Source organism: Python bivittatus, unplaced genomic scaffold, assembly GCF_059951505.1.
Source record: "Python bivittatus isolate LINGU-HERP-01145 unplaced genomic scaffold, Pbiv_v1 ctg000080_np1212, whole genome shotgun sequence".
Lineage (NCBI taxonomy): Eukaryota > Metazoa > Chordata > Lepidosauria > Squamata > Pythonidae > Python > Python bivittatus.
This window is the reverse complement of record NW_028277035.1, coordinates 90250587-90277815: the sequence shown is the minus strand read 5'-3', so window position 1 is coordinate 90277815 and position 27229 is coordinate 90250587. Positions and strand designations below refer to the sequence as shown.

The following is a 27229-nucleotide window of genomic DNA, read 5'->3' as shown; positions in this document are numbered from 1 at the left end:
AGATATTTTATGCAGTTTGCATAATTTAAAACCCAATTTCTCACAGTAGTTAATAAATATTTTGAATCCAAAGGGGTGAAGTTTAGATTTTTCCAACTGATAGGACAGCCAGAATTTAAACCATATTATTGCAAACCTTCCATAAGGTTTGCTAAGGACACTAAGTAGTTATCCAAAATGCCCATGATACCACAAACATATAAAAAGAATTTGTATTTGTAATCTAGTGCTACAGTCTCTTTAATTGTCTAACAAAGGAAGCCAAAGATTCAAGAATCTACTTAAAAATTTAGAGAAGACAGAGGGCATCCCTGGTGGGTGCCATGATATAATTTATAGCCTGAGAGACAAATTCATTTGTCATAATTCTAGCCATGGAGTACTGATACTAAATCGTAATCCAATATACAAAAGATGGCAGAAGCCCATATCCTCTTAGGACACACTTCATAAATTCAGTCTGAATCATATCAAAGTCCTTTTCGGCATGTAGTCAAATGAATGCTATTCCATGAATAATATCAAGATGCCATTTCCTAGAAATAAGATAGCTCAATCTTCACATTGATGTAATGTAAGAATGACTATCTGATCTCAAGGTAGTCCAAAAAGATGTAAATATTCTTGAGGGGCCCAAGGTTCAACTACAGGGAGTTGTCCAAAGTTGGGTAGGAAATATGCAAAGTGGTATAATTCAAGCTTTGAAAAACCAAATCCTGTCTCTTTAATAGATACCTGAATCTTTTAAAATACGTCTTTGGAATTCACTCCAAAACCCCTCCATGAAATGAGGACATCTGACAGGGCCTAGGAGATGATCCTTCTCTGTAGCAGTACCTGCCCTATGGAACAGTCTCACCCCAACATCAAGAGGGCCCCGACACTACTAACCTCCTAGAAGGCTGTAAAGACTTGGATCTTCCCCCAGACACTGGGCTGGGATGAGAGTTCAGCCCAGCATGTGTGCTGTAGGCAAATGACTGCAATGGCACCATGGTTGTGCATGATAGTTTAAATTCTCTGGTGTTCTTTTCTATTGTATACAAAAAGGCTATATTGTGTAAGATGGGCTCCCACATAAATATTTTAAATAAATACATACATCTATTTTCATGTGATTGATGATAAATTGTTCTTTGATTTCTAGACATTGAGAACATATAAGCAAGCTACAGTGTTTAAGGTTGTGACAAATCATATTGCAGGAGGCCCAGTAAATAACAGGTGTCAGATTCAGCCGGCATGGTACGGCACGGCGAAAGCGCTGCTTAGCTTCGCCTAGTAAATTTCACCGCCCGGGCGCTAGCAGAGAAAAAGGGGAAGTGAAACCGCAAGCGGATACTTTACTGATTGACAACAGGCGGCTGTGCTTAACGAAAAGCGGCAAGTGGGTGCTTTGTGTCAGCGCGGCTACCCTCAGGCGCTTCCAACGAAGGAAAGCGCAACGGCTCAGAAGCGAAGCAATCAGTGCGCAATTGAGAACTCCCGGTGCTGCGCGCAACAGGAAAACCCAACAAAGACAACAGCTGCACGAACCATAGGCTGTAATCAGAAAGACAAAAGGACCGGACTGAATCTGCCATTTGGCCGAGGGGGGATTACTACGGGTGATCTGTAACTAAGCCACGGGGAAAGAACGGGGAAGATATAAAATACCATGTAAACTATGCCAAGCCAACCCTGGCTTTGTTTGTACTTACTTACGTTACGCTTGAGTAAATGTCTTTGCTGAACACGCGTGTCACAAGAGTTTCTCTGAGACGAACGGGGTAAACCTTACAACAGGAAGCAAAGGCAGGGTTGAGAAACCTCTACCACAGTGAGCTTCTTCAGATCAGCCAAGGTCACCTAGTGCCGCTTCCAACCTGTGGTTGTTTAAAGAGACACTCAGCCTCTTATTTGTGTCTTCATGTTGTGGACCACCAGGACAGCATCTCAGTAGAGAACGAGCTTCACCACTTGCTTCAACTCTATTACTAGATGGAGAATAATGGACAATGCAGTGAAGCTCCAGCCTGCTGAACCAAGTGAAGGTGCCTGAAGCATCTGTTTGGGACAGAAGTTATTAGCTGAAATTCTGAACAGAGAAAGTGCTCTGCAAAGCATGTTATTGGAGAACTGTCAATGAATATGTTCTGAAAGTTGTTCTGTTGTCTGAAAGCTATTTGAGTCTGGATGGGAGAGAACTTACTCCAGTTGAAGCCAAATAGGATGGAGTCACAGCTTGTACATTGGGGTTAGTGGGTTAGTACACATGGGCCATGCAGCAGACCAGCAGGAACAACCCCCGGCTGCTTCTGGAACCCCTCCGGATCCATCAGTCACTGGGGGTGGACCAATCTAATAGGTCCAGCCCCCCTGCAGTGGATACTGATGCTAGGGAATCCCATAGTAATCAGGGCATAATCTAGCCATGACAGGGGGGACACCAACAACTCCCCCAATTACAGATCACATAGCCACTGATCCAACAGGAACACTAGAACTGGTGTGTGGTTACTGTCCCGTGTCGGGCTCTGGATGACCTGGGATAGGCCCATGGCCATCATCGTGGCCATGAACACCTGAACCATCTCCAGTCCCACTCTCAGGGAATGCATCTTAAAATCCCCCAGGACCATAAGTCTGGGGAACTCCACCACCAACCTGGAGGTGGAATCAAGGAGCTCAGGCAGGGAGGTTGCTATGCAGCAGGGATGCTGGTACATTAGCAACAGTCCCAACTGATCTCTAGAGCCCAACGTAATGAACAGGGTCTCACATCCGATGGCCTATGGGACAGTGCCCCTGAAAGCCATAAGCGATTCTCAGATGACCCCACACCCCTGGCCCAGGTTCTTGGCCTGAATTCTTGCAGTACAGTAGACCATGGTTGCCAGGCAGTTGGGGAATTAGCTCAAATGGTAGAGCGCTCGCTTAGCATGCGAGAGGTAGCAGGATCGATGCCTGCATTCTCCAGTCCATCTCTATTCAGTTTTGGCTTCCCTACAGAAAATCCTGTTCCAGGCAAATTTGGCATTATCTCCTAGATTTCCACACTATTGCAAAGCAGTCGAGGCAGGCAGTTGGGAATTAGGGACAATGCCGAACTCTTGCTTTGCTTGCAGGAAGTATTGGGATCAATGTCCACCTTCTCCAGACATCCTTTTGCTTGATGTTACCGTCCGTACAGAAGACTCCCCACCTCCACCCATCTCACTTTCTTGAGGAATTGTGCAAGAGTGCTATCAGACAGCTGGGGAATTAGCTCAAGTGGTAGAGCGCTCGCTTAGCATGCGAGAGGTAGCAGGATCAATGCCTGCATTCTCCATCCAGCCTTTCTCCTTTTTTTTTTTTTTTTTTGCTCCATCCATAGAAAATCCTTCCCACCCAACTTCTGCATATCCTCCAAGGTTCTTTCCATGTGGTGCTCCTATGTTGCTGGGGAGCTAACCCTATGCTGGGTGATCGCTTAGCCTGAAGAGATGGTAGGATGCTTTTTCTGTCACAGCTTTAGCTATTAATCAATGTTTGTTGTGTGGGCAGGATCCATAAGATGCTTAACATCTCCTCATCTCCTAGGACTCCCAGGATGGAGTGCTTAGCAGACACAGCAAAACCTGGGCTCCTTTTCATTTGGACTAACAGAGTCCATAAGCCAGACCTCTGCATCTTGCATCCTGGAGCCAGAGAGATGATGAGGGTTCTGCACTTCATGGAAAGCAGACCCATTTGCCTCAGGGAGCGTTTCAGGGCTTGCAATTCACAAGGGAGGGAGGGAAAAGTAAGCAGAGAGTAAAGATCTAACTAGCGATTGCAACGTTTTCTTTTGGCCCTTGTAAAATAGCTACTGCTTTGCTTCCTGTTTCAAAAACCATCTGTAGAGGTTTTCTCTACCAGTTCAGACCCTGAGATTATTCTGGAGTCCCTTGAATGAGCCCATGCTTAATGAAGAGGGCAGTCACGAGCAGGAGGACCGTTTAGGTGGTGGCTTCAGCCCATACGGTAGAGTGCTTGCTTTGCATGCAACAGGTGGTGGGATCGATGTCCACATTCTCCAGTCAAACTTTTACTTTATTTTGCTATATTATTAGACCACTTTCATCTTCTCAGTTTCTCCATCTTGTCCTGACGTCTTGTAACATGGTGAATCAAGGTTGCCAGGCAGCTGGGGAATTAGCCCAAATGGTAGAGCGCTTGCTGAGCATGCAAGAGGTAGCAGGATCAATGCCTGCATTCTCCAGTCCATCTCTATTCAGGTTTGGCTTCCATAGAGAAAAGGGAAAGAGAAAAGTGTGAGTCAGGGAATCTTTTTTCTGACAAGAGGATCTCACGGGAAACACAAAGATTCAGAGATGGGAGCTGAAGGCCTGCTGAGCAAGAGCAGCCAGCAGTTCCCAGCAAAGGACTCCTGCAGGTGAGTAAGACCTCCATAGTTCCAAAACAAACATAGCCCTGCATTCACAAGATTGAGTTCCAAGTGTCCTGGCTCCAAGAAAATATTTCTGCCTTCACTTTATGTACCGCCAGGACAACGTGCCAGCAGAGAACAGGCTGGCCTTCACCTCTTGCTGGAGCTCTACTAGTAGATGAAGTGTAATGGACAATGCAGTGAAGCTCCAGCACACTGAACCAAGAGAAAGTGCCTGTAATTTCTGTTTGGGACAGAAGTTATTAGCTGACATTTTGAGCAGGGAAAGTGCTCCTCAAAGGACGTTATTGGAGAAGTATCAATGAACAGGTTTTCAAAGTTGTTCTGATGCCTGCCAGCTATTAGGGTCTGGATGGGAGAAAACTTACTCCAGTTGAAGCCAAATAAGATGGAGTCACAGCTTGTACATTGGGGTTAGTGTCTGTACCCCCTTTGTCATCCCTGGATGGGGTTGCCCTGCCCTTGAAGAAGAAGGTCCATGACTTGGGCTCTTTCGTGGACTCACGGCTTCTGTTAGATTAGCAGGTGGAGGCTGTGGCCAGGCGCAATTTAAAGAGCTGGCTTTAATCGATAGAGACTAGTTGGACCGTATCTCTCCACCAGAGACATCCTGACCAGGAGAAGCAGCTGGTTGTCCCTTTCCACTGGAAGAAGTTGAACAGATCGCTTTTCCAAAGTGTATTGAGCAGTGTTCTTTATCTACTATTATATCTATGTTGTGAGCTGCTGAGAGTCTGATTGCAGCAGGATATAGAATTGATAAACAAGCAAACCAAAAAAAAAGAAAACAACCTTTCCTCTGCAGTTAGAAGAGAGGCTGTCAGTGACTCAAGATCTCTTCCCTCCATTTACATCCCTGCATTTTCCAGAGACAAGGAAACAAAGGAGGGCTTGTTTTGCATAGAAAGACCAGCCTTTCTGCACTGCTCAGAAAAGAGAAATGCACCAGGAGGCCTTTCCATGGCCCAGTTGGGTCAGTTGCTTCATGGGGATCCTGTTTCCCTCTCATGGGGCTATAGGGTGGCTCTTCTGTGTCTCATCCTGCCATATCCGTTACAGCCTCCTTATGGAGGGCCCATAAACAGGTACATGTCATCCAATAACAACTGTTCCTGAAAGTTCATCTACCTTGAGTGAACAATATAATGAAGAACATAACTTTTCTAACACTCAGTGACAGTGACAGCAACAGAGACACAAACACAGACATAGACACAGATACAGACACACAGATATACCCACACATATATCATACACTGTCCCAGCCAAGGAAGACTTTGGGGGCAGAGAAGCAGTCATGCACCCACCAGCCCATCTTCTTTTCCAGCCTCCACAATCTGGTCCAGCTCTTGGTGGCCCCATGGAAGTCCAGAGGCTCATGAGCTGCTTCTCTGGCTGCCTCCTCCCCTGTTTCCCCTCCCTGAAGGTGCCAAGGAAGGATCACTTTGGATTATGGCTGAAGCTCACTTAAAAAAGAATCATGTCTCGGGATGCTGGAATTTTACTTGGTTTGTACACTGATTGTGTTGCACATTGATCAATACTTTTAATGCACACTACTGTTTTCTCTTGGCACTGGTCTCATTTAAATTTACGGCAGGAATAGCAGGTGCTTAAAATTTTGGCAAGCAAAAACCCAGAAGGGACATTACTCAATGTTTCCTTCCTTCCTTCCTTCCTTCCTTCCTTCCTTCCTTCCTTCCTTCCTTCCTTCCTTCCTTCCTTCCTTCCTTCCTTCCTTCCTTCCCACATATAATAGAGGCTTGCACCATTTGCCCTCCCCTCACAACCCACAGGAGAGCCCCAGTGATGGCTCCTCCTCCTCCTCCTCCTCCTCCTCCTCCTCCTCCTCCTCCTTGGCTGACCTGCAGAACTGCCTGCCACTTTGCTGGGGGGAGGTGGAAGAAAGAGAGCCATGGACCAAGAGGAAAAGGGCACTCCTGCTCCTCAATCTGGCTTGTCCCCAAGGGCCCCCTTTCCTTGAGGGAGGAAGAAGGCTCACTTGTAAACTGCTGCTTCCCCCCAGACAGCCTTACCTCACCAGCAGGCATCCCAGTCACTCCCTCATCCTTCTCTCAATGCCCACCGCCATTAAGAGATTTAAAATTTCAGCCTTGGTTCCAAAGCAGCCAGTCACCACTTCCCTGTTGGGCCTTACTACCAGCCAGTTGGGCACAGGGGCCAGAGGGAGGCAGGAAAGAGGTTGGGGATCGCTCCCTTCCTCCCTCCCTCCCTTCCTTCATTTCCACATATAATATAGGCTTGCACTGTTTTCCCTCCCCTCATGACCCTCAAAAGAGCCCCGTGAAGTCTCCTCCTCCTCCTCAGCTGACCCATGAAACTGCCTGCCACTTTGCTGGGGGGCGGGGGGTGGTGGAACAAAAGGAGGCACAGACCATGAGGAAAACTGCACCCCTGCTCCTAATTTTGACATGTCCCCAATGGCCACCTTCCTTGAGGGGGGAAGAAGGCTCACCCATCGACCACCAGTGCCCCACAGCCAGGCCTACCTCACCAGCAGGCATCCCAGTCACTCCCTCATCCTTCCCTCAACACCCGCTGCTGTTAAGAGGTTTGAAATTTCTGCCTCACATCCAAAGCAGACAATCGCACTTGCCCGTTGGGCCTTTCCACCAGCCTATTGGGCACAGGGGACAGAGTGAGTTGGAAAAGAGGTTGGAAATGCCACTATTATAAGCTTGTGCAAAGGTAAACTTTGGGAGAGTTTTCCACCTCCTTAGAAATGTGTAAGTGATCCAGTACAGATTAGCCAGTGCGATTGCACCATTTTCAATGCCTTGTGTGAAACTGACTATACAAAAATGTTGGGATGTGTATTTGGGGTCTGTCACCTGGGATCTTTCTGGGCTGGTTGGCGCATTTGCCCTTTTGAGGAAGGCCAAGGGTGCTCTCACAAGATGTCTGCCATGAGTAGGAATGGCTGGTTTACAAAATGGCTGCATTTTGTATATCACTGTATCTGATGAAGTGCATTTCAAAATTTGGCAATGCTGAAATTTTTGAATAATGCTGAGGCTAGTAACCATGTCTGGGATCAAAAACAAGAAATCAGATACATTCAAATCCACCCACAGCCACACATCTTTTCTCAAGATGCTGCTTCCACCCCACCTTCCCTCTCTCTGACTTCTTGTTTTTGATCCCAGATATGATTACTAGCCTAAGCATTATTCAAAATTTCAGGATTGCCAAATTTTGAAATACACTTCATCAGATACAGTGATATACAAAATGCCCAACATGGGACAGTAGCCACACACCAGATCTGTCAGAGTCTGCAAAGCTCAGTTCCCAATCCCAGTAAATCCTCTGGAGACTGGTTTGTTCCAGTAAAGTTTTTTTTTTATTGAGAAGAAGCATACAGCGTCCCATAGATTGCTGCAACTGAATTCCTCATGGCCAGAGGCTTCCCTTTTAACCCCCCTTCCTGCTGGTTTCCTGCTTGATTCCTTTTGGGTCCTTTCTCCGATCTCATGGTCATCCGACCTTGCTCTCACCTCAGACCTTGATAACGGGCCATCTGGCTTTTGTTGTTTATCCTGCGCGCCCCTCCTTTGTTTTATGGCAGGAATGAGCAAACAATCTATATAACCTAACATTCCTGCAAACTAACATCTAATTTATAGCTATACTGAATAAACATTCGATATATAACAATTTCTAGCAACTGTACTCTTTGGCCTCTTGACAACTGATTTATTGCAAGGATCCTGACATGATCTGGTGTCTGTGTCAAAGCAGTGTCTATGTGATCTGCAATTGGGGGAGTTATTGGTGTCCCCCTTGTCATGGTCAGATCACATCCTGATTACCATGGGATTCCCTAGTGCCAGTATCCACTGCAGGGAGGCTGCACCTCTTAGATTGGTGCATCCCTAATGACTGACGGATCTGGAGGGGTTCCAGAGGGAGCTGGGGGTTGTTCCTGCTGGTCTGCTGCACAGCGCATCTAAAGCCTGCATTGCTGTCTGGAATAAAAGGGGAGCTGAGACTTTGGACTGGATTGCATGAATGCGACCTCTCCCCTCCCGTGGATCTCGTCACTCCCCATGGTTTACAGAGGAGCTGATGGAGATGAAATGAGAGATATAAAGGGTGTCACTGGTGCTCATATAAGGACAAACTCGACCAAACGTGGGTTAGAGCCACGATTATGGCCTTCCAAGTGGCAGTAAGGGTGGCAAAGCGACAGCACTCCTCCGCCCTTATTGCATCCGCAGATTGCTGTCCCGCAGCCCTGTTCCTCTTGGGTACAGGCAGCCTGGACAGCCTTTTTCAGGGTTGTGCAGAGGAATTTGCTCAGTGTCTTTAGATAAAATCACCTGGATTCATTTGCAGTTTGTGGACAGTTGTGTGTGCTCCCAGAACAGCACATGTCACACCTCTGCTCTGCAATCTGCTTTGGTTGTCAGTTTGCCTCCGGGTGCTACTCAAGGTGCTGGTTTTAACCTTTAAAGCCCTTCATGCCATGGGGCCAAGTTACCTGAGGGAACGGCTCTCCCCCATTACATCAGCCCGTCCCATTACATCTGGCAGAGAAGGCATGCTGCGAGTACCATCTGCCAGGGACTTACATTTGGTAGGTCCCAGGAGGCAGGCCTTCTCTGCTGTGGTGCCCGCCTTATGGAACATTCTCCCCCCACCCCAAAGTTAGTTTAGCTCCATCCCTTTTGATGTTCTGGAAGTCCCTCAACACCTGGTTATGTCACTGGGCCTGGGAGTCTCAGGGAACCAGAGACATGCTAAGATGGCTCCACTCCTAAGGTTGATATATTCTCTCTCTCCATGCCTGGGATATGTATATTTTCAATTTTAATACTATCTAATTTTTAACCCTGACTTTTAAACTATGTTTATAATGATTGCTTTTATATATGTGTTGTGGAGAAAGCAAGTCCAAGGCCCTGAACATCCACCTCTGCTACTAACTGTGATGTTGAAAAAATAATGACATGCATGAGATGCAAGTAGATGAGTCATTGGGTTTGTGTTGTAATGCCACAGAGGTGATTTTGTCCCTTGCTCCATACCACCCTTGGTGGAAAACGTGGACTGAAAGGGGGACTTTCATGACAGGGGAGGGCAAAGGTTTAATCTATGTTTAGCAGGCCACAGGGCAGGTCAACATTTTTGCAAGAAATGGCACCACTGCATAGGAATTTTGCAGAGGAGAAAATGCAAGTAAGAGTAGTGCCCCTGACTGAAGGTGAGGCGTTTAGAGGTCTTCATGTTGCTTCTCCTTCTGATTTGCTTCCCAGATTCACTGAATCTTGCATCCTTACTCTAGCATCACTGAGTCCAAACTGGATAATAAGCGAGGTATGAAATATCTCTTGGACTTTTGGTTCATCGTTGTGTTTTACTCAGGATGTAACAAGTGATAGCCCTAGAACCTATTAAGGGCTCCATGTCTCATAACCCTGTCTTAAAATAATATTTGGATTATTGTCTTTTTCAAACATAAGAGCAAAGGAACCTTGTGATTATACCTAGAAGCTGTTTATCACATGCCAATTGATCAGTTTGATTGAGAGTGATGCCGGAACAGGACACCACAGAAAGACAAAACATGATGGACATCTGTGTACAAATCAGAGCAGGAAAGAGAAGCAGACGTCTTCCTCTGTTAATGGAAGATTCTCCTACATGTCAATAGAAGAGAATATTTGTAGCTTAGGGTTGGACTGTGGAGGCCTTGATGTTCTCTGAGGTTGGCTGTTGTCTTGCAGATGACTTGCTTCCCAACTAAGGAACATCTTCAGTGCTAGAAGGGAGTGGGGTTTGTCCTCTGTTTATATACAGTAGCTTGCCCTGTCAGTTTGGGTGGGGCTGTTGTTTTCCCCTTGGTAGTTCCTCGATTAGGCTGTTGGTTACTGCTTGTTTTCCTGGTGTTAATCCTTGTGTTAATGCCTGCTTATCTGGGTGTTGGTTGTGGGTGAGGAGGTGTACTGTATATAAACAGAGAGCAAATGCCACTCGGCTCTGGCACTGAAGAAGTTACTTAGTCGGGTAATGAAATATCTGCAAGAAAACAACCAAGCTCAGAGAACCCCAGGGACTCCACAGTTCAACCCTGAGCTACATATATTATTTTCTATGGGTCAATATATTTCATTATCGGAATGTTCTCATGTGGACTACCAAGATTGCACTGAAAAGTGTTGCAGCATCTGGTGATATCTACGGTGGAGATATATAGACCTTGATAACTCTGTATAGTTGCATTTAATGTCACTTCTGTCCGGGGTGCAACCAGCCTCCCAGGAGAGCAGTCTGCCATCTATACAGGAAAATTCAAAGGAAGGAGGATAAAGAAAAAAGAAGAAAAAGTGGGGGGTGGGTAGAGAAAGAGCCAAAGGAAAGGGAACCCCTTGAAGTTCCAGCCCATTTCAAACCTCCCACCTTGGAGCTCCAGGATCTTACCTTTATAGTAAGCTCTCTTGAAACCATGATCTGTGTCACAAGCATAACAAGCAGCAACTATTCCAGATAAACTCTGGCTTCTGTCATAGCACCAGAGACAATGAGCTGAAACAGAGAAGGTTAGTATGGCTGAGAACTGTAAACCACAACATGGATTTTGCATCTTTGGTATTATGGCATTATTATGGTTGGTCACACAGTCAGCCAGAAGTTTAGACTGGATCTGGCAGTTTTATCCACCTGTCGAGCCCTTCCCAAGGACCTGGGATAGGCAGGTGTTGTTGTTTGATGGGGTTAAAGGTATCATCACAGGATGGAAGCTATTCCAAGTAAGGCTGCGTTTTGCAATTGACTGATGGTGATTTTGTCAATGCCGGTGGTGTTCAAATGGTGCTCCAGATGTTTTGTGATTGCACCTAAGGTGCCTCTAACTATTAGCACTACCTTTGCTTTATTTTTTTGCATAGTCATTCTAATTTTGTGATTTTCTCCAGGTCCTTCTCTTTTATTCTGCTGTCTCCAGGTATTGCTATGTCCATTACTATTACTACTACTGCTCCTACTACTACTATTGTTATTATATCGCATACTATTATGAAGAGTAGATTTTTAGGCTTTATGCTTGGCTGTGCACCAATACAGATTCCTGCCGCTGCTCCACGAGTGCAGGAAGGGAGGATATGGTCCTCTTCTCGCCCCCCCTCCCATCCCATTTGCATCCCGTGCCCATGCTTTCCACCTTTGATTCAAAACTGCTGGTTCCCAGCTGGGGATCCATCTTAATCCTTCAGGAGCCTCCAGAACGTCCTTCCGCCTTAGCACCTGCTGCAGTTGCCTGCAGAGCCTGCTGGACCCCTCCCCTACAGTTCACTCTCCTGTGCAGCCAATTTCCCCTGGCTAGCAGTTGCCATTTTTGGAATCAGCTGGCAGTTCATGAACTCTGCCCATTAAGCCAGAGAACTGTCCTCAACCCTAGAAGCTGATGTTCCCTCCAACCTTCATCCTACCAGTAGGCACCCTTTTGGTTTCTGCCCAGGATGGGTGAACCACATGCCCCTTGCTTAAGCACTCTTGGTTATCGTCCTGCAAAGCTTCCCTTCCTTTTTTCTTTTTTCAACCCCTTTAAGTTGCACCATAAGATTGTTGCTACTTTAACTCCAGGAAGCTGAACTATCAGTTTTTCTTTGCTATAGTATCAATGAACCCATAGAGGAGCCAAAAGAACAACCTGTTCCCTACTGCATGGATAATTGTAGCATCTGAGCTACAATGGTACCATAATGAAAAAAAGAAGGGGGTAAAAAGGGGAGGCTGCGTTAGTGTGAAAGGAGATAAACTGAAATGTCAGATTGAAGGCATCCATGCATGCAAACATTTGGGACAGCAAAGTACACGGCAAGCATTACTTCTCATCACCTGGAAGCAGCCCAAGATTGCATTGACTATTTTAGCCTTCCTTCCTCATGTTCAGCTGATGGTCCACTAGGGCTCCGTGATCCTTTTTTCTTGCAATGCCACTTAACTTCATGAAACCCAAGGTCCTAGTCTGAGTGTTGATCCAGTTGGACCCAGGACAAACTTCACTCAGCTTTCTTCTCCAGATATTTAGCTCCAGCTGTGCCCAGATATACCAGGTGCTGATGCTGCCCTAGAGATCAGACCTTCCTCCATAACCCTCCTGGTCTCCAAGTCAACCTGAGGATCAACCAAAATCCTTGATTCCTCCTTGGATCAAAATTCCTCCTTGGATGTCTCTCTGTATAGCTGCTCTCCATTCCTTCTTGACCTACCCTTGGGTGCTCTGGGGAATCAACTGACATCCTCTTCCTTGAGACAGCCATTCAACATCAAATAACCTTGTCTTCATTAAGTCTGGTACAAGATGAGGCAGAGAGAAATTTTGACAGGCTTTCAAGATTGTTGTCAGCCTTCTGAGGTAGGCCAGGTAAAGAGAGAAATACCACAAGGATCCCAGGAATGCTACTTGATAGTTGTAGGGCTTAGGAACAGAATCTTGAAAGCCTGTCAGAGCTTCCCTCTGCTCCATCCAATGCCAATGTTCAAGTCTTGAGGGATCTGGCCCTTCTATAGAATTCAAAGCTCCTTCTGCTAAAGGATCCAACAATAGGCCACTCAGACAGGAGGCTGGGATGACGTTTGACCAACCATAGTTTGGAAAAGAGAAAGCCCTAGGCATGTATGAGCAAAATACTACGAATGAAAGTACAGGACATTGTGGAACCTTAACGTACAACTCCAAAGATTTGTCAGTTTACCGTTCTGCAGGCATGAGAGAAAACTATGCATTAGAAAGTGTAATAATGTAGAAGTTGACAATATCTCTTTGTGAGTCATACTGAGCGTCCCCAGGATAGGGTTATCAGATATCTGAAGAGGCAATGGAGGACACGGACAATTGGAAAGGAGGACAGGGGGGAGGACACACTAATTATAGCAAAAACCCTTTGCTGTGGAGAAAAGCTGCTCAGGAAGAGATAGCTTGTAGATACTCAAAAAGCTGGACAATATATGATTTTAAGGCTATGCCTGCTGGATGGAGGACATGAGGACAAAAAGGAGGACATGGCCTCCCTTTGCCAGATGTTTGGTAACCCTACCCAAAGTATTGCTCAGTTATGGGCTGAAGTGCAGTGGCAGAGACTGGGGGCTTTTCAGCATGGCAGCTGGAACCAGCTTGTTTTCATAATGAAGCCAGGCCTTTTTGAGGAGGCCCCTTCTGTTGCCTCCCCTTGTCCTTGACAACTTCCCATCCTGTGAACAAAGCTGCCTTTCAAAAGAGATTCTAGGAAGAAATGCAACCACAATTCACATGGTGAGCATACTTAAAAGTCATCTGAATAGAAGATGCAGGGGTGTATGTCATAGAACTGTGTGTGCAAGTTGGTTATTTGCTTTCCCTCAGGCCATGAACAAAGGGAACTGCCAGAAAGATTGGCCTTTGATGGTGACCAGATCATTTGGTGCATAAATCAAATGCAAATATTTTTGCACTAAATCTCTCATTGTCTTTCTAAATCTCAACCGTCAGCCGTGCAGACAGGATGCATGAGAGGGTGTTTGTGTGTGTAGAACCTCAGGTTGCAAGCACCTCTAGCTGGCCTCAGCACTGAAGAAGCTGAGCCGAGTCAGGCCTCACTAGGAGTTTGATGGAAGACCACAGCAAAGACCAAAGCTGTAGGCCACACTGAGAAAAAAATAGGGGGAAAAAAACATTCTAGAAGAAGGCAAGGTCAAACCAATTCCATATGGTTCCCCCTAAAAAAGATACATGGGTTAGTCATGAAAACTCTAGGTATCAAGTTCAGTTTCAGAGACCTTCAGCCTTTTGTTTTTGTCTATTCATTTATGTATGTGATCAATTTTGTAAATTATTCTGGGCTTATTTTAGGGAAAAAATGGAATATATTTTCCATTAAAACAGGAAAAAAAAGACAAATCTTATGGCCATATTGTCAGCGATTGTCCCAAAGCAAGGGCAGTCATCAAGAAGTAATCAAGAGCTATGGGACGTGACAAATCTGACCACTGAAATGACTAGTTATTGTTTCAGGATTTGGTGTTCCTTCCACAAATGATATTAGAAAAGAGTTGTGTCTACATATAACTTATCCTCCCCTTCTGTCTAGCTTTCCTTTCTGGGTGGGGATGGGATCTTTGAGGAGATGAGGTTTCTCTTAATAGACCCTTTGTGTGAGGCCCCTTACTTGAACTCCCTGTGGGCCTGACATCCTTCCTTCCTATTTAGGAACAGGTTGTTGGAAGCAATTAAAACATTCAAAGCCATATTAATAGAAGTAAACATTCAAAACCATATTAATAGAAGATTCAGGGATGTACTGAACAGAGCTGTGGATCCAGTTTGGTTAACTGCTTTTCCTCAGGGGATGAAGATGGGGAACTGCCAGAAAATATTGATTTTAAAGAATATGATGGATATACCAAATGAAAACATCCTTGTTCTAAATCCGCCATTATCTTGCTAATCCTCAGCCATCAGTTATGGAAACAGGGACGATGGAAAGATGTGTGAGATCGAGAGCTGTAGAGTGCATCAGGAAAAATTTTGGGGAAATTTTGGGGGGGAAAAATTGGAAAAAGTTTGGGAAAAGACATCTTGGAAGAAGGCAAGGGCAAATCATGTCCATGTTTTTCCAAGAAATGGACTTAGATGTAATCTCAGTATCTTCAGGTTTCAGCTCAACTTACAGATCCTGAGGCATTTATTTCGGTTCTATGCACTGCTGTATTTCAATAATTATTTGGAAACTGGTCTGGGCTTATTTGGAAAGAAAGTGGAATACAAAGAAAGAAACAAATGCTCATCTTAAGTGCTTTTTTGGCAAGGGCAAATAATTTCCATTTGTTCCAAGAGATGGTCTTGGATGGGACTTCAAAATCTTCAGGTTTCAACTCAACATATAGACCCTCAGACATTAATTTTGATTCTACCCACTGCTGTGTTTCAAGAAATTTTTGGAAGCTGGTCTGTGTTTATTTTTTGAATGAAAGTGAAATGCAAACAAAGAAACAAACAAATGCTTATGTCAAGTGCTTTTTGTCAATACAAAGAAACCCCACCAAGACATTATGACACATGTGGTGCCCTATTATACTCCACAAGGTGACCCTTCACATTAGACAGTTGTAAATTTCCTTCCTCCTCCTCTCCCACCACCCTGGACAATTTCTTCTTGTCTTAATTATGCTTGCTGACGATTCCCCAGCTCCAGCATCAAAAGAACATGCCCTGCCCAATCCGAGATAGAGCCACGTATCCCTCCTCCGTTGGCCCTTCCAGGAGCCTCGGCCGGAATAAAGGGGACGAGCAGGTCCGTGCAGAAGAGTCCTATCTGGATGCAAGAGATTCTCCCTCCTGTTCAGCCTCACTTCTCCTGCCAAGTAGGGAATCTGAGCAAGAATGAAGAAGATGCTTCTCGGTGCGCTCTTTGCTCTGCTTTCCCTCACCTTGGGTAAGGTCAAAGAACCAGCTCTAGTAATAGATCTTACCAGCCCTCAGAAAGACAGACAGACAGACAAAGAGAGAGAAGGCTGGGTGGAAGCAGCATCTTATCTCACAACAGAAAAACCATTTATCCCCTATTTAACACCTATCCAAACCTATCCCCAAATCAGAGCCCTCCCAGATTTCTCCCATCTCAACCTCAAAAGTGTATAAATTCTATGCTTTTCTACTATTCAGGGCCCCTCTTTTTTGAAAGCAGGCACCCAATGATCATTGCAATAAACATGGTTCTTCTCCTCAGCGTTGTGCTCCTGTCGTTGGCAAAAATTCCACAAGAGTGTCTACATATCATTTATCCTCCCCTTCTGTCTAGTTTTCCTTTCTGGATGGGGATGAAATCTTTGAGGAGATAAGTTTCTCTTGATAGCCCCTTTGTGTGAGGCCCCTTACTTGAACTCCCCGTGGGCCTGACATCCTTCCTTTCCTGTTTAGCAAGAGGTCCGTGGATGCAATTAAATCATGAGAGCAAACATTCAAAGCCATATTAATAGAAGATTCAGGAATTATTTAACAGAGCTGTGGATCCAGTTTGGTTAATTGCTTTTCTTCAGGGGATGAACAGGGGGAACTGCCAGAAAATGTTGACCTTTAATGAATGTGATGGATATACCAAATGCCAACATCTTTGTTCTAAAGCTCTCATTGTCTTGCTAATCTTCAACCATCAGTCATGCAAACAGGGAAATTGGAAAGGTGAATGAAATCCAGAGCTGTGGGGCACATCAGGAAAATTTTTGGAAAAAACGTCCTAGTAAACAGCAAGGGCAAATCATTTCCATATTGTTCCAAGAGATGGACCTGGATGAGACTTCAAAATCTTCAGGTTTCAACTCTACTTACAGACCCTCAGACATTTATTTTGGTTCTACCCACTGCTGTATTTCAGGACATGTTTGGAAGCTGCTCTGGATTTATTTTTTGAAAGAAAGTGAAATACAGATAAACAAATGCTCATCTTAAGTGCTCTATTTCAATACAAAGAAACCCCGCCAAGACATCATGACACATGTGGTGTCCTATCATACTGCACAAGGTGAGCGTTCACATTAGACAGTTGTAAATTTCCTTCCTCCTCCTCTCCCACCACCCTGGACAATTTCTTCTTGTCTTAATGATGCTTGCTGACGATTCCCCAGCTCCAGCATCAAAAGAACATGCCCTGCCCAATCCGAGATAGAGCCACGTATCCCTCCTCCGTTGGCCCTTCCAGGAGCCTCAGCCAGAATAAACGCAATAAGCAGGTCCGTGCAGAAGAGTCCTATCTGGGTGGAAGAGATTCCCCCTCCTGTTCAGCCAGGTAGAGAATCTGAGCAAGGATGAAGAAGATGCTTCTCAGTGGGCTGTTTGTTCTGCTTTCCCTCGCCTTAGGTAAGGTCCAAGAACCAGGTCTGGTAATAGATCTTACCAGCCGACAGAGAGAAAGAGAGAAAGGGAGAGAGGGAGAAAGGGAGAGAAGGCGGGATGGAAGCAGCATCTTGAAAAGAGATATGTGGCTGTGAGTGGGTGTGAATGTATCTGATTTCTTGTTTTTGATCCCAGACATGGTTACTAGCCTAAGCGTTATTCAAAATTTGAACATTTCCAAATTTTGAAATGCAGTTCATCAGATACAGTGATATACAAAATGCATCACATTCCAGAAAATTACTTCCAGTAGGCCAATTTTCAAACATAATGTGGGAGGGTTAGAGTGATGGTCCCTAACACACATGCATAGTTTAACATTAACTCTTTTAAAAAGCAACCCCAGTTTACTAAAGCAATTTTGTTATACTTCCAAAAATGCAAAACAGACAACAATAAATGTATGAATTTCTAATTCTGGAGAGGAGGCAGCAAAGGAACCTGATCAGTTTGACACTTGTATTATTTTGGGCTGGTCATACCCGCATAGCAGCCATTTTGTAAAGCAGCAATTCCTACCCATGGCAGACATCGTGTGAGAGCACCCTTGGCCTTCCTCAAAGGGGCAAATGTGCTAAGCAGCCCAGAAAGATCCCAGGTGAAAGACCCCAAATACACATCCCAACAAATTTGTATAGTCAGTTTCACACAAGGCATTGAAAATGGTGCCATTGCACTGGCTAATCCCTATTTGCTCATTTACACATGACTAAGCAAGTGAAAAATGCCCCCAAAGTTTACCTCTGTACATGCTTATAGTGGCATTTCCATAGAGTTTGTCTCATTATCTATGGCAGCAGATTTGCAGCATGGTGTGCAGTTCCATCGCACCTGAACTGCATCACTGCAGCTGTGTAAGCATAGCAACCGTCTGCTTATTTTTTAAACCATAAAAAAAAAAAATCACACTCTGAATTTTGTATGAAAAAGTGAAAAAAGTTTTGTGAAACTGCTTTCAGTCTCTTTCATTCTTGCATTCATCTGCTGTTCCTGCCATTCAAATAAGCAAGACCGGTGCCAAGAGGAAACAGTAGTGTGCCGTAGTGGTGTTGATCGATGTGTAACAGAATCAGTGTAGACACCAAGGAAGATTCCAGCATTCCAAAACATGATTCTTTTTCAGTGCGTTTCAGCCATAATCCAAAGAGATCCTTTTTAGCATGTTCAGGAAGGGGAAACAGGGGAGGAGGCAGCCAGAGAAGCAACTCATGAGCCTCTGGACTTCCATCGGGCCACCAAAAGCTGGACTAGATTGTGGAGGCTGGAAGAGAAGGTGGGTGCATGACTGCTTCCGCGCCCCCAAATCTTCCTTGGCTGGGACAGTGTATGATATATGTGTGTGTATGTCTGTGTGTCTGTATCTGTGTCTATGTCTGTGTTTGTGTCTCTGTCACTGTCACTGAGTGTTAGAAAAGGTATGTTCTTCATTATATTGTTCACTCAAGGTAGATAAACTTTCAGGAACAGTTATTACTGGATCACAGGTACCTGTTTATGGGCCCTCCATAAGGAGGCTGTAACGGATATGGCAGGATGCTGAGACACAGAAGAGCCACCCTATAGCCCCATGAGAGGGAAACAGGATCCCCATGAGGCAACTGACCCAAGTGGGCCATGAAAAGGCTTCCTGGTGCATTTCTTTTTTCTGAGCAGTGCAGAAAGGCTGGTCTCTCTGTGCAAAACAAGCCCTCCCCGTGTTTCCTTGTCTCTGGAAAATGCAGGGATGTAAATGGAGGGAAGAGATCTTGAGTTGCTGACAGCCTCTCTTCTAACTGTAGAGAAAAGTTGTTGGGGTTTTTTTTGGTTTGATTATTTATCAATTCTATATCTCCATACAACAGCTCACAAAACAGACATAATAAAAGACCAAAAAAAAAAAAACACTGTCCAATACACTTTGGAAAAGTGATCTGTTCAACTTCTTCCAGAAGGCAACTAACAATGAAGCCAACTGCACCTCCGTTGTTCTAGAAGCTAGTCCCATTATGGAGAAACAGCAGCTCTGGGCTTTGGCCCTCTCTTGGTTCAGTGTGCTGGAGCTTCTCTGCATTGTCCATTATACTCCATCTACTAGTAGAGTTCCAGCAAGAGGTGAAGGCCAGCCTGTTCTCTGTTGGCAAGTTGTCCTGACAGTACACAAAATGAAGACACAAGTGTTTTCTTGGAACCAGGACACTTTGAACTCAATCTTATGAACTGAAGGCTACATTCATCTTGAGAACTATGGTGATCTTACTCGGCTGCCAGAGTCCTTGCTGGGAACCGCTGACTACTCTTGCTCAGCAGGCCTTCAGCTCCCATCCCTGAATCTTTGTTTCCTCTGAGATCCTCTTGTCAGAAAAAGATTCCCTTTTCGCACTTTTCTCTTTCCCTTTAAAGGTGGTGAATTTGTGGAAATCAGTGCTAGATGTGCTTTTTGTCAGGCCTAGCCCAAGGAACTCCAGGAGACCATGCAGATTCAATTCAGCAATGTTTATTAACTACGACCTCTAGCAAGAATCTTCCCAGACTGAAACTTAGTTCCCACAGTCAGCCAGTGAAAACAGAGTGAATTCCTCAGGGAGGGGCCAGCCTCATCCTCTTATCTCTTCCTCACCCCTCAGGAGACAAAAGAGGATGTTTCCCTCCCTGAGTGTGGCCTTCATAAATCCATTCCATCACACGTTTGGTGTAGACGTCAAGAGATGTGGCGCAACTCTAATGTTTCATTCAGAGTGAAGTTCAAGTTACATGTTGTTGTAGAACTGACAGGTGCAATGGGAAGCACGCACCTTTTCCTCCTGCTGAGTGTGCCAGGCCTGCTTTGGGAGAATGAGGGAAATCAGCCAGCAGTTCCTTCACCTCTACAGTCTTCTCCTTCCTTGATCTTGAAGAAATCGCTATTGCCTTACTACCCATTTGGGCCACACTTATAATCTAGCTATCTCTCTCTTATTTTCCTACCTATCCTCATGTAATCCATGTTTCTTGGACTTGATCTCCATTAAGTGCAGAGTGCATGACCAGTGACTGTGGATGATGGGACCTGTTGTCCAACACAAGTGGAACGTACAGGCTGGAAAACCTATTTTTATTGAAATGAGAAATGTTCCAAATAAAACAATAAATATGTTTTCCAATCAGTGCAATTTCATTACCTCAGATTAGCAGCAATACTAAACAGTGCAAACACAGAGATGCACTTTTAAAAAATCCAGGTCTTTAACATTCCTAGGAGAATAAAAAGATTTTCATATGGCACAAAAGGGCGCAAGGTCAGCTTCTTGAAGGAGGACACTCCATGGGCTGCTGCTACCACCAAATAGGTCCTCCCACTCGTGACTCCCCTCTTCATTAAGCATGGTTGCATGAAGGGGACTCCAGAATAACCTCAGGTTATAACCTCAATTGGCAAGCAAAACCTTTACAGGTTGTTTTTTGAAACAGGAAGCAAAGCAGTAGCTGTTGTAGTAGGGGCTAAAGGAGAATGTTGCAATCACTAGTTTGATCATTTACCCTCTGCTTAATGAAAGGAGCCCAGGTTTTCCTGTGTCTGCTAAGCTCTCCACTCTGGGAGTCCTAGGAGACGAGGAGATGTTTAGCATCTTATGGATCCTGCCCACACAGCAAGCATTAATCACACCAGTTTCTTCCCTCCTCTCCCTTGATCTGTGTCTCTCCTCTCCCAAACACAAATACACTGATTAATAGCTAAAGATCTGTGATGGAATGGAATTATGAAGGCCAGGCTCGGGGAGATAAGCATTTTCTTAGCTCACCAAAAGAGTGTGGGAACTACAAGAGGATGAGGCTGGCACCTCCCTGAGGAATTCACGGTGTTGTGGCTGGCTGGCTTAGGAGCTGGGGTTTGAGTCTGGGAAGATTCTTGCTAGAGGTTGTAGCTAATAAACATAACTGAACTGATTTTGCACTGTCTCTTGGAGTTCTTTGGGCTAAACCTGACATCAATCTTCCCAGACTCAAACCCCAGCTCCCAAGCCAGCCAGCCACATCTCCCCAAGCCTGGCCTTCATAATTCCATTCCATCACAAGTTCTTACAGAAAAGGGATCCTACCATCTCTTCAGGAAAAACAAACTCCCACCATAGAGTTAGCTCCCCAGCAACTTAGGACCATCGCATGGAAAGAACCTTGGAGGAGATGCAGAAGTTGGGTGGGGAAGGTGTTTCTATGGATAGAGCAAAAGAAAGGAGAAAGGCTGGATGGAGAATGCAGGCATCGATCCTGCTACCTCTTGCATGCTAAGCAAGCGCTCTACCACTTGAGCTAATTCCCCAGCTGTCTGATAGTACTCTTGGACAATTCCCCAAGAAAGAAAGAAACCAAGATAACATGCAGAAACTGACAGGAGAAGGTTCCATACTGGAATCCTATCAAAACCACCTAAATCAATAGAAGCCCCTAAATCAATGGAAGTCCTTAAATCAATGGAAGCCCCTAAATCCATGGAAGCCCCTAAATCAACAAATCTGGAGCTTCAAAGAGATGCTTGAATTAGCAGATAAGAGCCATCCTGCAACCTCAGGTGTGTAAAGCCTCCATCCAAAGTTTGCCCTGTTCTTTAGGGTTCAGTGTTTGCTCAGAGCAAAGCTCAGAAGTCAGAGCAAAGCTCAAATTCACAGAATGCACCAACCCAGATCTTGGTTTCTTTGATCTAGCTAAGTGAGATGTGGGGATCCAGTTACTTGGGAACATTAATTAAACCATGGTTAAGCAAGAAGTACCCATCACTATGTGTGAATACAGCCAATTTCAGGTTTAAATATGCAAGATGACAGAAGGAATGGTAAGATAAGAATCCTTATTTCACAAAAAGATGGAGGGACTTCAACAGTTGATTATGTCCCATTGATGTTTCTTTCCTGTATTTTAATGGTTATTTAAACTTTTGCTTTTCTGCTGTGGAGCTCAGTGATCAATCATTGTTGACAAAACTGACATTTCTGCCCTGAGAACCTCTAGCTCCCAGTGTAACTCCCACATCACAACACAACAGAGCACAACACACATTTGTTTGTTGGAGTCTTGTCACAGAGAGAAGATGATAGTGGCAGCCAAGTCTGTTGATCTTGGAGTGGTTTGTCTGGGAGTGTGAGGATTATAAATCAGATGATAGAGAGACAGTGGAATGGTGGAAGATTGGCAAGACTTAAATTAATTTAATTTAAAGCCTCACACTAGCTAACCAGAGATTGTCTCTTTCCTCCTCCTCCTCCTCCTTCATTTATTGGCTGTCCAACTCCAGTTCAAAATGTACCAAGTGGATAAAATTCACTGAGGAACTATGGCCATCAATCCCGTGATCTCTCACATAGAAAAGGCTGAATGATTTCACAACTGCATCTCAGTGCTACTTCCACAGCATGCAAAGGAACAGGCAGATATAAGATAATATGTAGAAATGAAATAGATGAGGACAATTTTGTCTATGGATAGCAAAAGCAAGCAGAGAGTTGACTGGAGAATGTGGGCATCGATCCCACCACCTCTTGCATGCAAAGCAAGCGCTCTACCACATGAGCTAATTCCCCAGCTGCTGGCCACCTTGACCCACCAAGCTGCAAGGACTTAGGACAAGATGCAGAAGCTAAAGAGGTAATAAATAGCGAATAACATGGGAAGATAAGGTGAAAGTTTGACTAGAGAATGCGGGCATCGATTCTGCTGTCTCTTGTACGTAAAGCAAGTGCTCTGTCATTTGAGCTGACTGCAGAGCGTTCTAGCAGTGCTGCTCCATCGTTCCTCAAGAAAGAGCCACAGAGAAGCTGATACGCAGCAAGTGAGATGGGGGGAGGTGGGGAGTCTTCTGTATGGATGGTAACATCAAGCAAAAGGATGTCTGGAGAAGGTGGACATTGATCCCACTACCTCTTGCAAGCAAAGTAAGAGTTCGGCATTGTCCCTAATTCCCAACCGCCTGCCTCGACTGCTTTGCAACAGTGTGGAAATCTAGGAGATTATGCCAGATTTGCCTGGAACAGGATTTTCTGTAGGCAAGCCAAAACTGAATAGAGATAGACTGGAGAATGCAGGCATCGATCCTGCTCCCTCTCGCATGCTAAGCGAGCGCTCTACCATTTGAGCTAATTCCCCAACTGCCTGGCAACCTTGGTCTACCATACTGCAAGAATTCAGGATGAGATTCAGCCACTGAGAAGATGAAAATGGTCTAATAACATGGCAAAATAAATCAAAGTTTGACTGGAGAATGTGGGCATCGATCCCACCACCTCTTGCATGCAAAGCAAGCGCTCTACCATATGAGCTAATTCCCCAGCTTCCAATGGAGAATCCTTTTTCGTTCCCATGTGGAAGCCAATTTTTAAATTATGATCCAGCTTGACAGCAGAACCACTTGGAAAGTGCTGGGGTGTAAGACAAGACCAGGAAGATGAAAAAACTTTCTGGAAGAAGGACACAGCAAACCATTTCCATGTGGTTGCCAAGAAAACAACATGGACATCTCCATGAAGTCACTAGGAGCCACACTCAAGTCAGGAGTCTCTCCTCCTCCTCCTCCTCCTTCCTTATTTCATTTCTTCTTCTCCACATTAGCATTTCCCATCTTTCTATATGCCCTTGAACTTTCTATCTTTAGTAAATATTGGCTGACCTGAAACTCCCCTTCAGCAAAAACATCTTTGTCTGGGTAGAGTTGGGTGGCCTTATCCATTTCATAGAATAAATGAATGCATCAATACATTTCAGGCTTATCTGCCCTGCCTGGTTGTTCAGTGGCCAGAACATGCCAGTTGCCCCCTCCCATTGCAAAGGTGATGACATCTGGATGCAATTTCCTGCCTCTTCCGTCTCCCCAAGCATTGCTGTTCCTATTGGCTGTTGCACTTTATTTCCTTACAGCATAACCCCAGCAGCTCATTGGCTACTTTGCAGAGCAAGAAACCCCACCCCACTCTTCATTCAAAGCTATTCTTCCAGAAGGTTTTCTGCTGCTTTTGTTTCAATGTTACCTCAGTGGCACAGCTGCTATAACTCTAGCTTCATATGTTGAACCCAGCAAAATGTCTTCTAATTACCCCTTTTCTTCTCCTGAGCTTCCTATTTTCCCCAGGGTGGTACACTGATTTATCATTTATTTCCCCAATTTCTCCAATGTCTCCCACCATGAAACTATTTTGCCCCAAATGACTGGAGAAACAAGGAAACAATGTACCACTGGACTTATTTTTGAAAAGAAAGGCCAGAGGAATATTAGATAACTCAGGGCAAGAAAAAAAGTAATTAAAAAAAAATCTGTCCTTCAAATAGGCAAGGGCCACAACCAATGTGCTATTTCAACACCATTTAAAGGAGTTTTGGTATATATTAGAGAACAAAAGGGTAGCAAGTAAAGAAGTTTTATGTTAGGTGGTTATTGTGCTTGAATATAAGTGCATTTAATTTCTTGATTGATTTGATCTGATTTTTTTTTATTTGCATAGCCACCAATATCACATTTGGGACTCTGGGTGGTTCACTAATCAAAAGCAATCAAACAACACAACCAATAAACAAAATAGAAAAATCGATAAAAAACAATAACCCCTTTAATTAAAAACCCAATTAAAAACCAAAATTAAAACTAGAAAACACAAAAAGCAGGGAAATACAAGTCATGGATCAATCAATACAGCCATCTAGTAGGCTCCAAACCATTACTGGATCCCCAGGCATGTTGACAGAGCCTTTCAGGTCAGGGCCAATCTAACCTCCAGGGGGATGATGTTGAAAGATTGGGCGCTGTGGCAGAAAAGAGTCTCCTCCTGTCAAATTACACTCCTTAACAGACAAGACCCGTAATGTACCTGTTAAGATAATTATAAGAATAAGGTTCCTTTAAGGAGTGTGTCATTGGAGCAGTAACACATCTCAGGTGAGAAAGGGTGGAACGGAATGTAGCCAGGACGGCGGAGATTGGCTAGCCTGAATATAATAGGCTGCTCCTTGGGTGATGTGGTTGGGGCATGATTGGAGAAGAATTACTGTTTAACTGCTGCTACATTGGACTGATTTGTAAGTGTATTGTTTGACCTTGGACTGTTAAATGACCTACTGCCTATGGCCTATACTTGCACATTGTAATACAAGTCTATTGAACTAAAGCTGTATTGACTTGTTATTTACTGCTGTGCATATCTACTGGTTTCTAAGTAGATATTATCTCCAGATCTATTCCTTGATAGTACCTTTCCTAACCTGAGGAGAGGTGGTCCCTGAAACAACCCGGACCCATGCCATGTAGGGCTTTATAGGTTCTTACCAGCACCTTGAACTCAGACCAGAAGCAAACTGGCAACCAATGCAGCTTGCAGAGCAGAGGTGTAATATGTGCTAAATAAAAAGTACACATAACTGCCCACACCTCTCCATTTTGCACCAGCTGAAGCTTCCAGGTGCTCTTCAAGGTAGCCCCAGGTAGAGTGTGTTACAGTAATTACAGTAATCCATTCAAGAGGTGACCAGGTCATGAGCACTTGAGAGTAAAGCTTCCTGGTCCAGGAACAGGCTCAACTGGTGCATAATATGAAGCTGTGTAAACAGGAGTCAAGAGTCAAGAAGTCCCCCAGATTGCACCCAGAGTCTGTCTGGGGTAGTGCAACCCCGTCCAGCTCCAAAGATGGTACGGTCCCAGAACCCAAAGGCCCCAAAACCCAAAGCCATTCAGTCTTTGTTAGCCTTTCGAGATAGTCCAGACAAGAAGCATAACAATGAATACTAGCTATATCTTCATTACAATGTAATTAATACAATAATGTTACTTTTTACTCTTCTAAAATCTAGGGAGGGTCCCTTCTGAGATAATTTCTCCACCCCTCCTCCTTCAGGCTTCACTTCATTTATCAGACCTTTGTCTAGGCTGCGGCTCTTCCTTCAGTCTCCCAGGATCACTCCCACATACCATTACAGTCTTGCTAGGGTTGAGCTGAAACCAAGATAGGACATCAAAAGCACTACTTAATTTGCCAGGGGTGGAGATATACAGCTGAGTATCATCAGCATACTGATGATACCTGATGCTATGGCAATGGAGGACCTCACCCAGTGGCTTCATGTAGATGTTAGAGGAATGTAGAGATTTCTGAACCCAAAGGAGCCCAGGGTCGAGGGTAGCACCTTTAGCTCCCAATCAGCACTGACTTGGGCTGGTCCCAGAGGAAGAAGGAGAACAAGCACAGCAGTGCCACCTGTCAGATTCAGCCTAGAAAGCACACACTGCTACCACAGAGCTGTTGGTCAGTTTCACCGCCTCAGGCAATAGGTGATCAGGGCAAGAAAACAAGGTAACCGCAAGTTAACTACCGACAGGGGGCGGGCAGTTAATTTGCAGCAGGGAGTCAATTAGAAGTGGCAACACTGGAGTGCAGCTGGCTCCCCGGGCGCCCCGGGCAAATCCGGCTTACCATACACCAGGAGCACAGCAATCCAGGGGCAATCAGTGGGCAATTCGAAACCAGATTAAAACAGCCACTCCAACTCACCATAAGAAAAGCTCCAGGAATGCAAGGGCAAGACAGACAAAGGAAGAAGATTACAACACAGTAGAAACCAGCTGAATCTGCCATCAAGGCGAGGGGAAGGAAGATCACAACGGACAGATGGATAGCCCAGGGCAAGGGCAAAGGGTGGAACCAAGGGGTAACTGCAGGTCAAGGGGGAAACCCTATAAAACGACTGTAAGAAACTCTGCCAAGCCAATCCTGGCTTTGTCTGTAACCGCTACACATTACGCCTGAATAAACTAGCTTTCATCCGAGCCTGTGCCTCACGAGGTTTCTGTTCAGCGCTGAATGCAGTGAACCTTACACTACCCGCCCTAACCCCTGTAGCCTGTCCAGAGGGATACCATGGTTGATGGTATTGACCGCTGCCGAGAAGTCAAGAAGAACAAAGATGGACACACTACCCCTATCCTGCTCAGACCATAG

At 44.9% G+C, this 27229-nt stretch overlaps 6 non-coding genes across 6 annotated transcripts; 2 read left to right on the top strand and 4 right to left on the bottom strand.

The window, feature by feature from the left end:
* Window positions 1-2885: 2885 nt before the first annotated feature.
* On the top strand, window positions 2886-2958 carry TRNAA-AGC (transfer RNA alanine (anticodon AGC)). The gene has a single exon. It is a non-coding gene; the product is annotated as a tRNA-Ala (tRNA).
* Window positions 2959-3237: 279 nt separating this feature from the next.
* TRNAA-AGC (transfer RNA alanine (anticodon AGC)) lies at window positions 3238-3310 on the top strand. The gene has a single exon. It is a non-coding gene; the product is annotated as a tRNA-Ala (tRNA).
* An 18196-nt stretch (window positions 3311-21506) lies between these two features.
* TRNAA-AGC (transfer RNA alanine (anticodon AGC)) lies at window positions 21507-21579 on the bottom strand. The gene has a single exon. It is a non-coding gene; the product is annotated as a tRNA-Ala (tRNA).
* Window positions 21580-22761: 1182 nt separating this feature from the next.
* TRNAA-UGC (transfer RNA alanine (anticodon UGC)) lies at window positions 22762-22834 on the bottom strand. Its single transcript has one exon. It is a non-coding gene; the product is annotated as a tRNA-Ala (tRNA).
* A 489-nt stretch (window positions 22835-23323) lies between these two features.
* TRNAA-UGC (transfer RNA alanine (anticodon UGC)) lies at window positions 23324-23396 on the bottom strand. The gene has a single exon. It is a non-coding gene; the product is annotated as a tRNA-Ala (tRNA).
* A 109-nt stretch (window positions 23397-23505) lies between these two features.
* TRNAA-UGC (transfer RNA alanine (anticodon UGC)) lies at window positions 23506-23578 on the bottom strand. Its single transcript has one exon. It is a non-coding gene; the product is annotated as a tRNA-Ala (tRNA).
* Between the last annotated feature and the right edge of the window lie 3651 nt (window positions 23579-27229).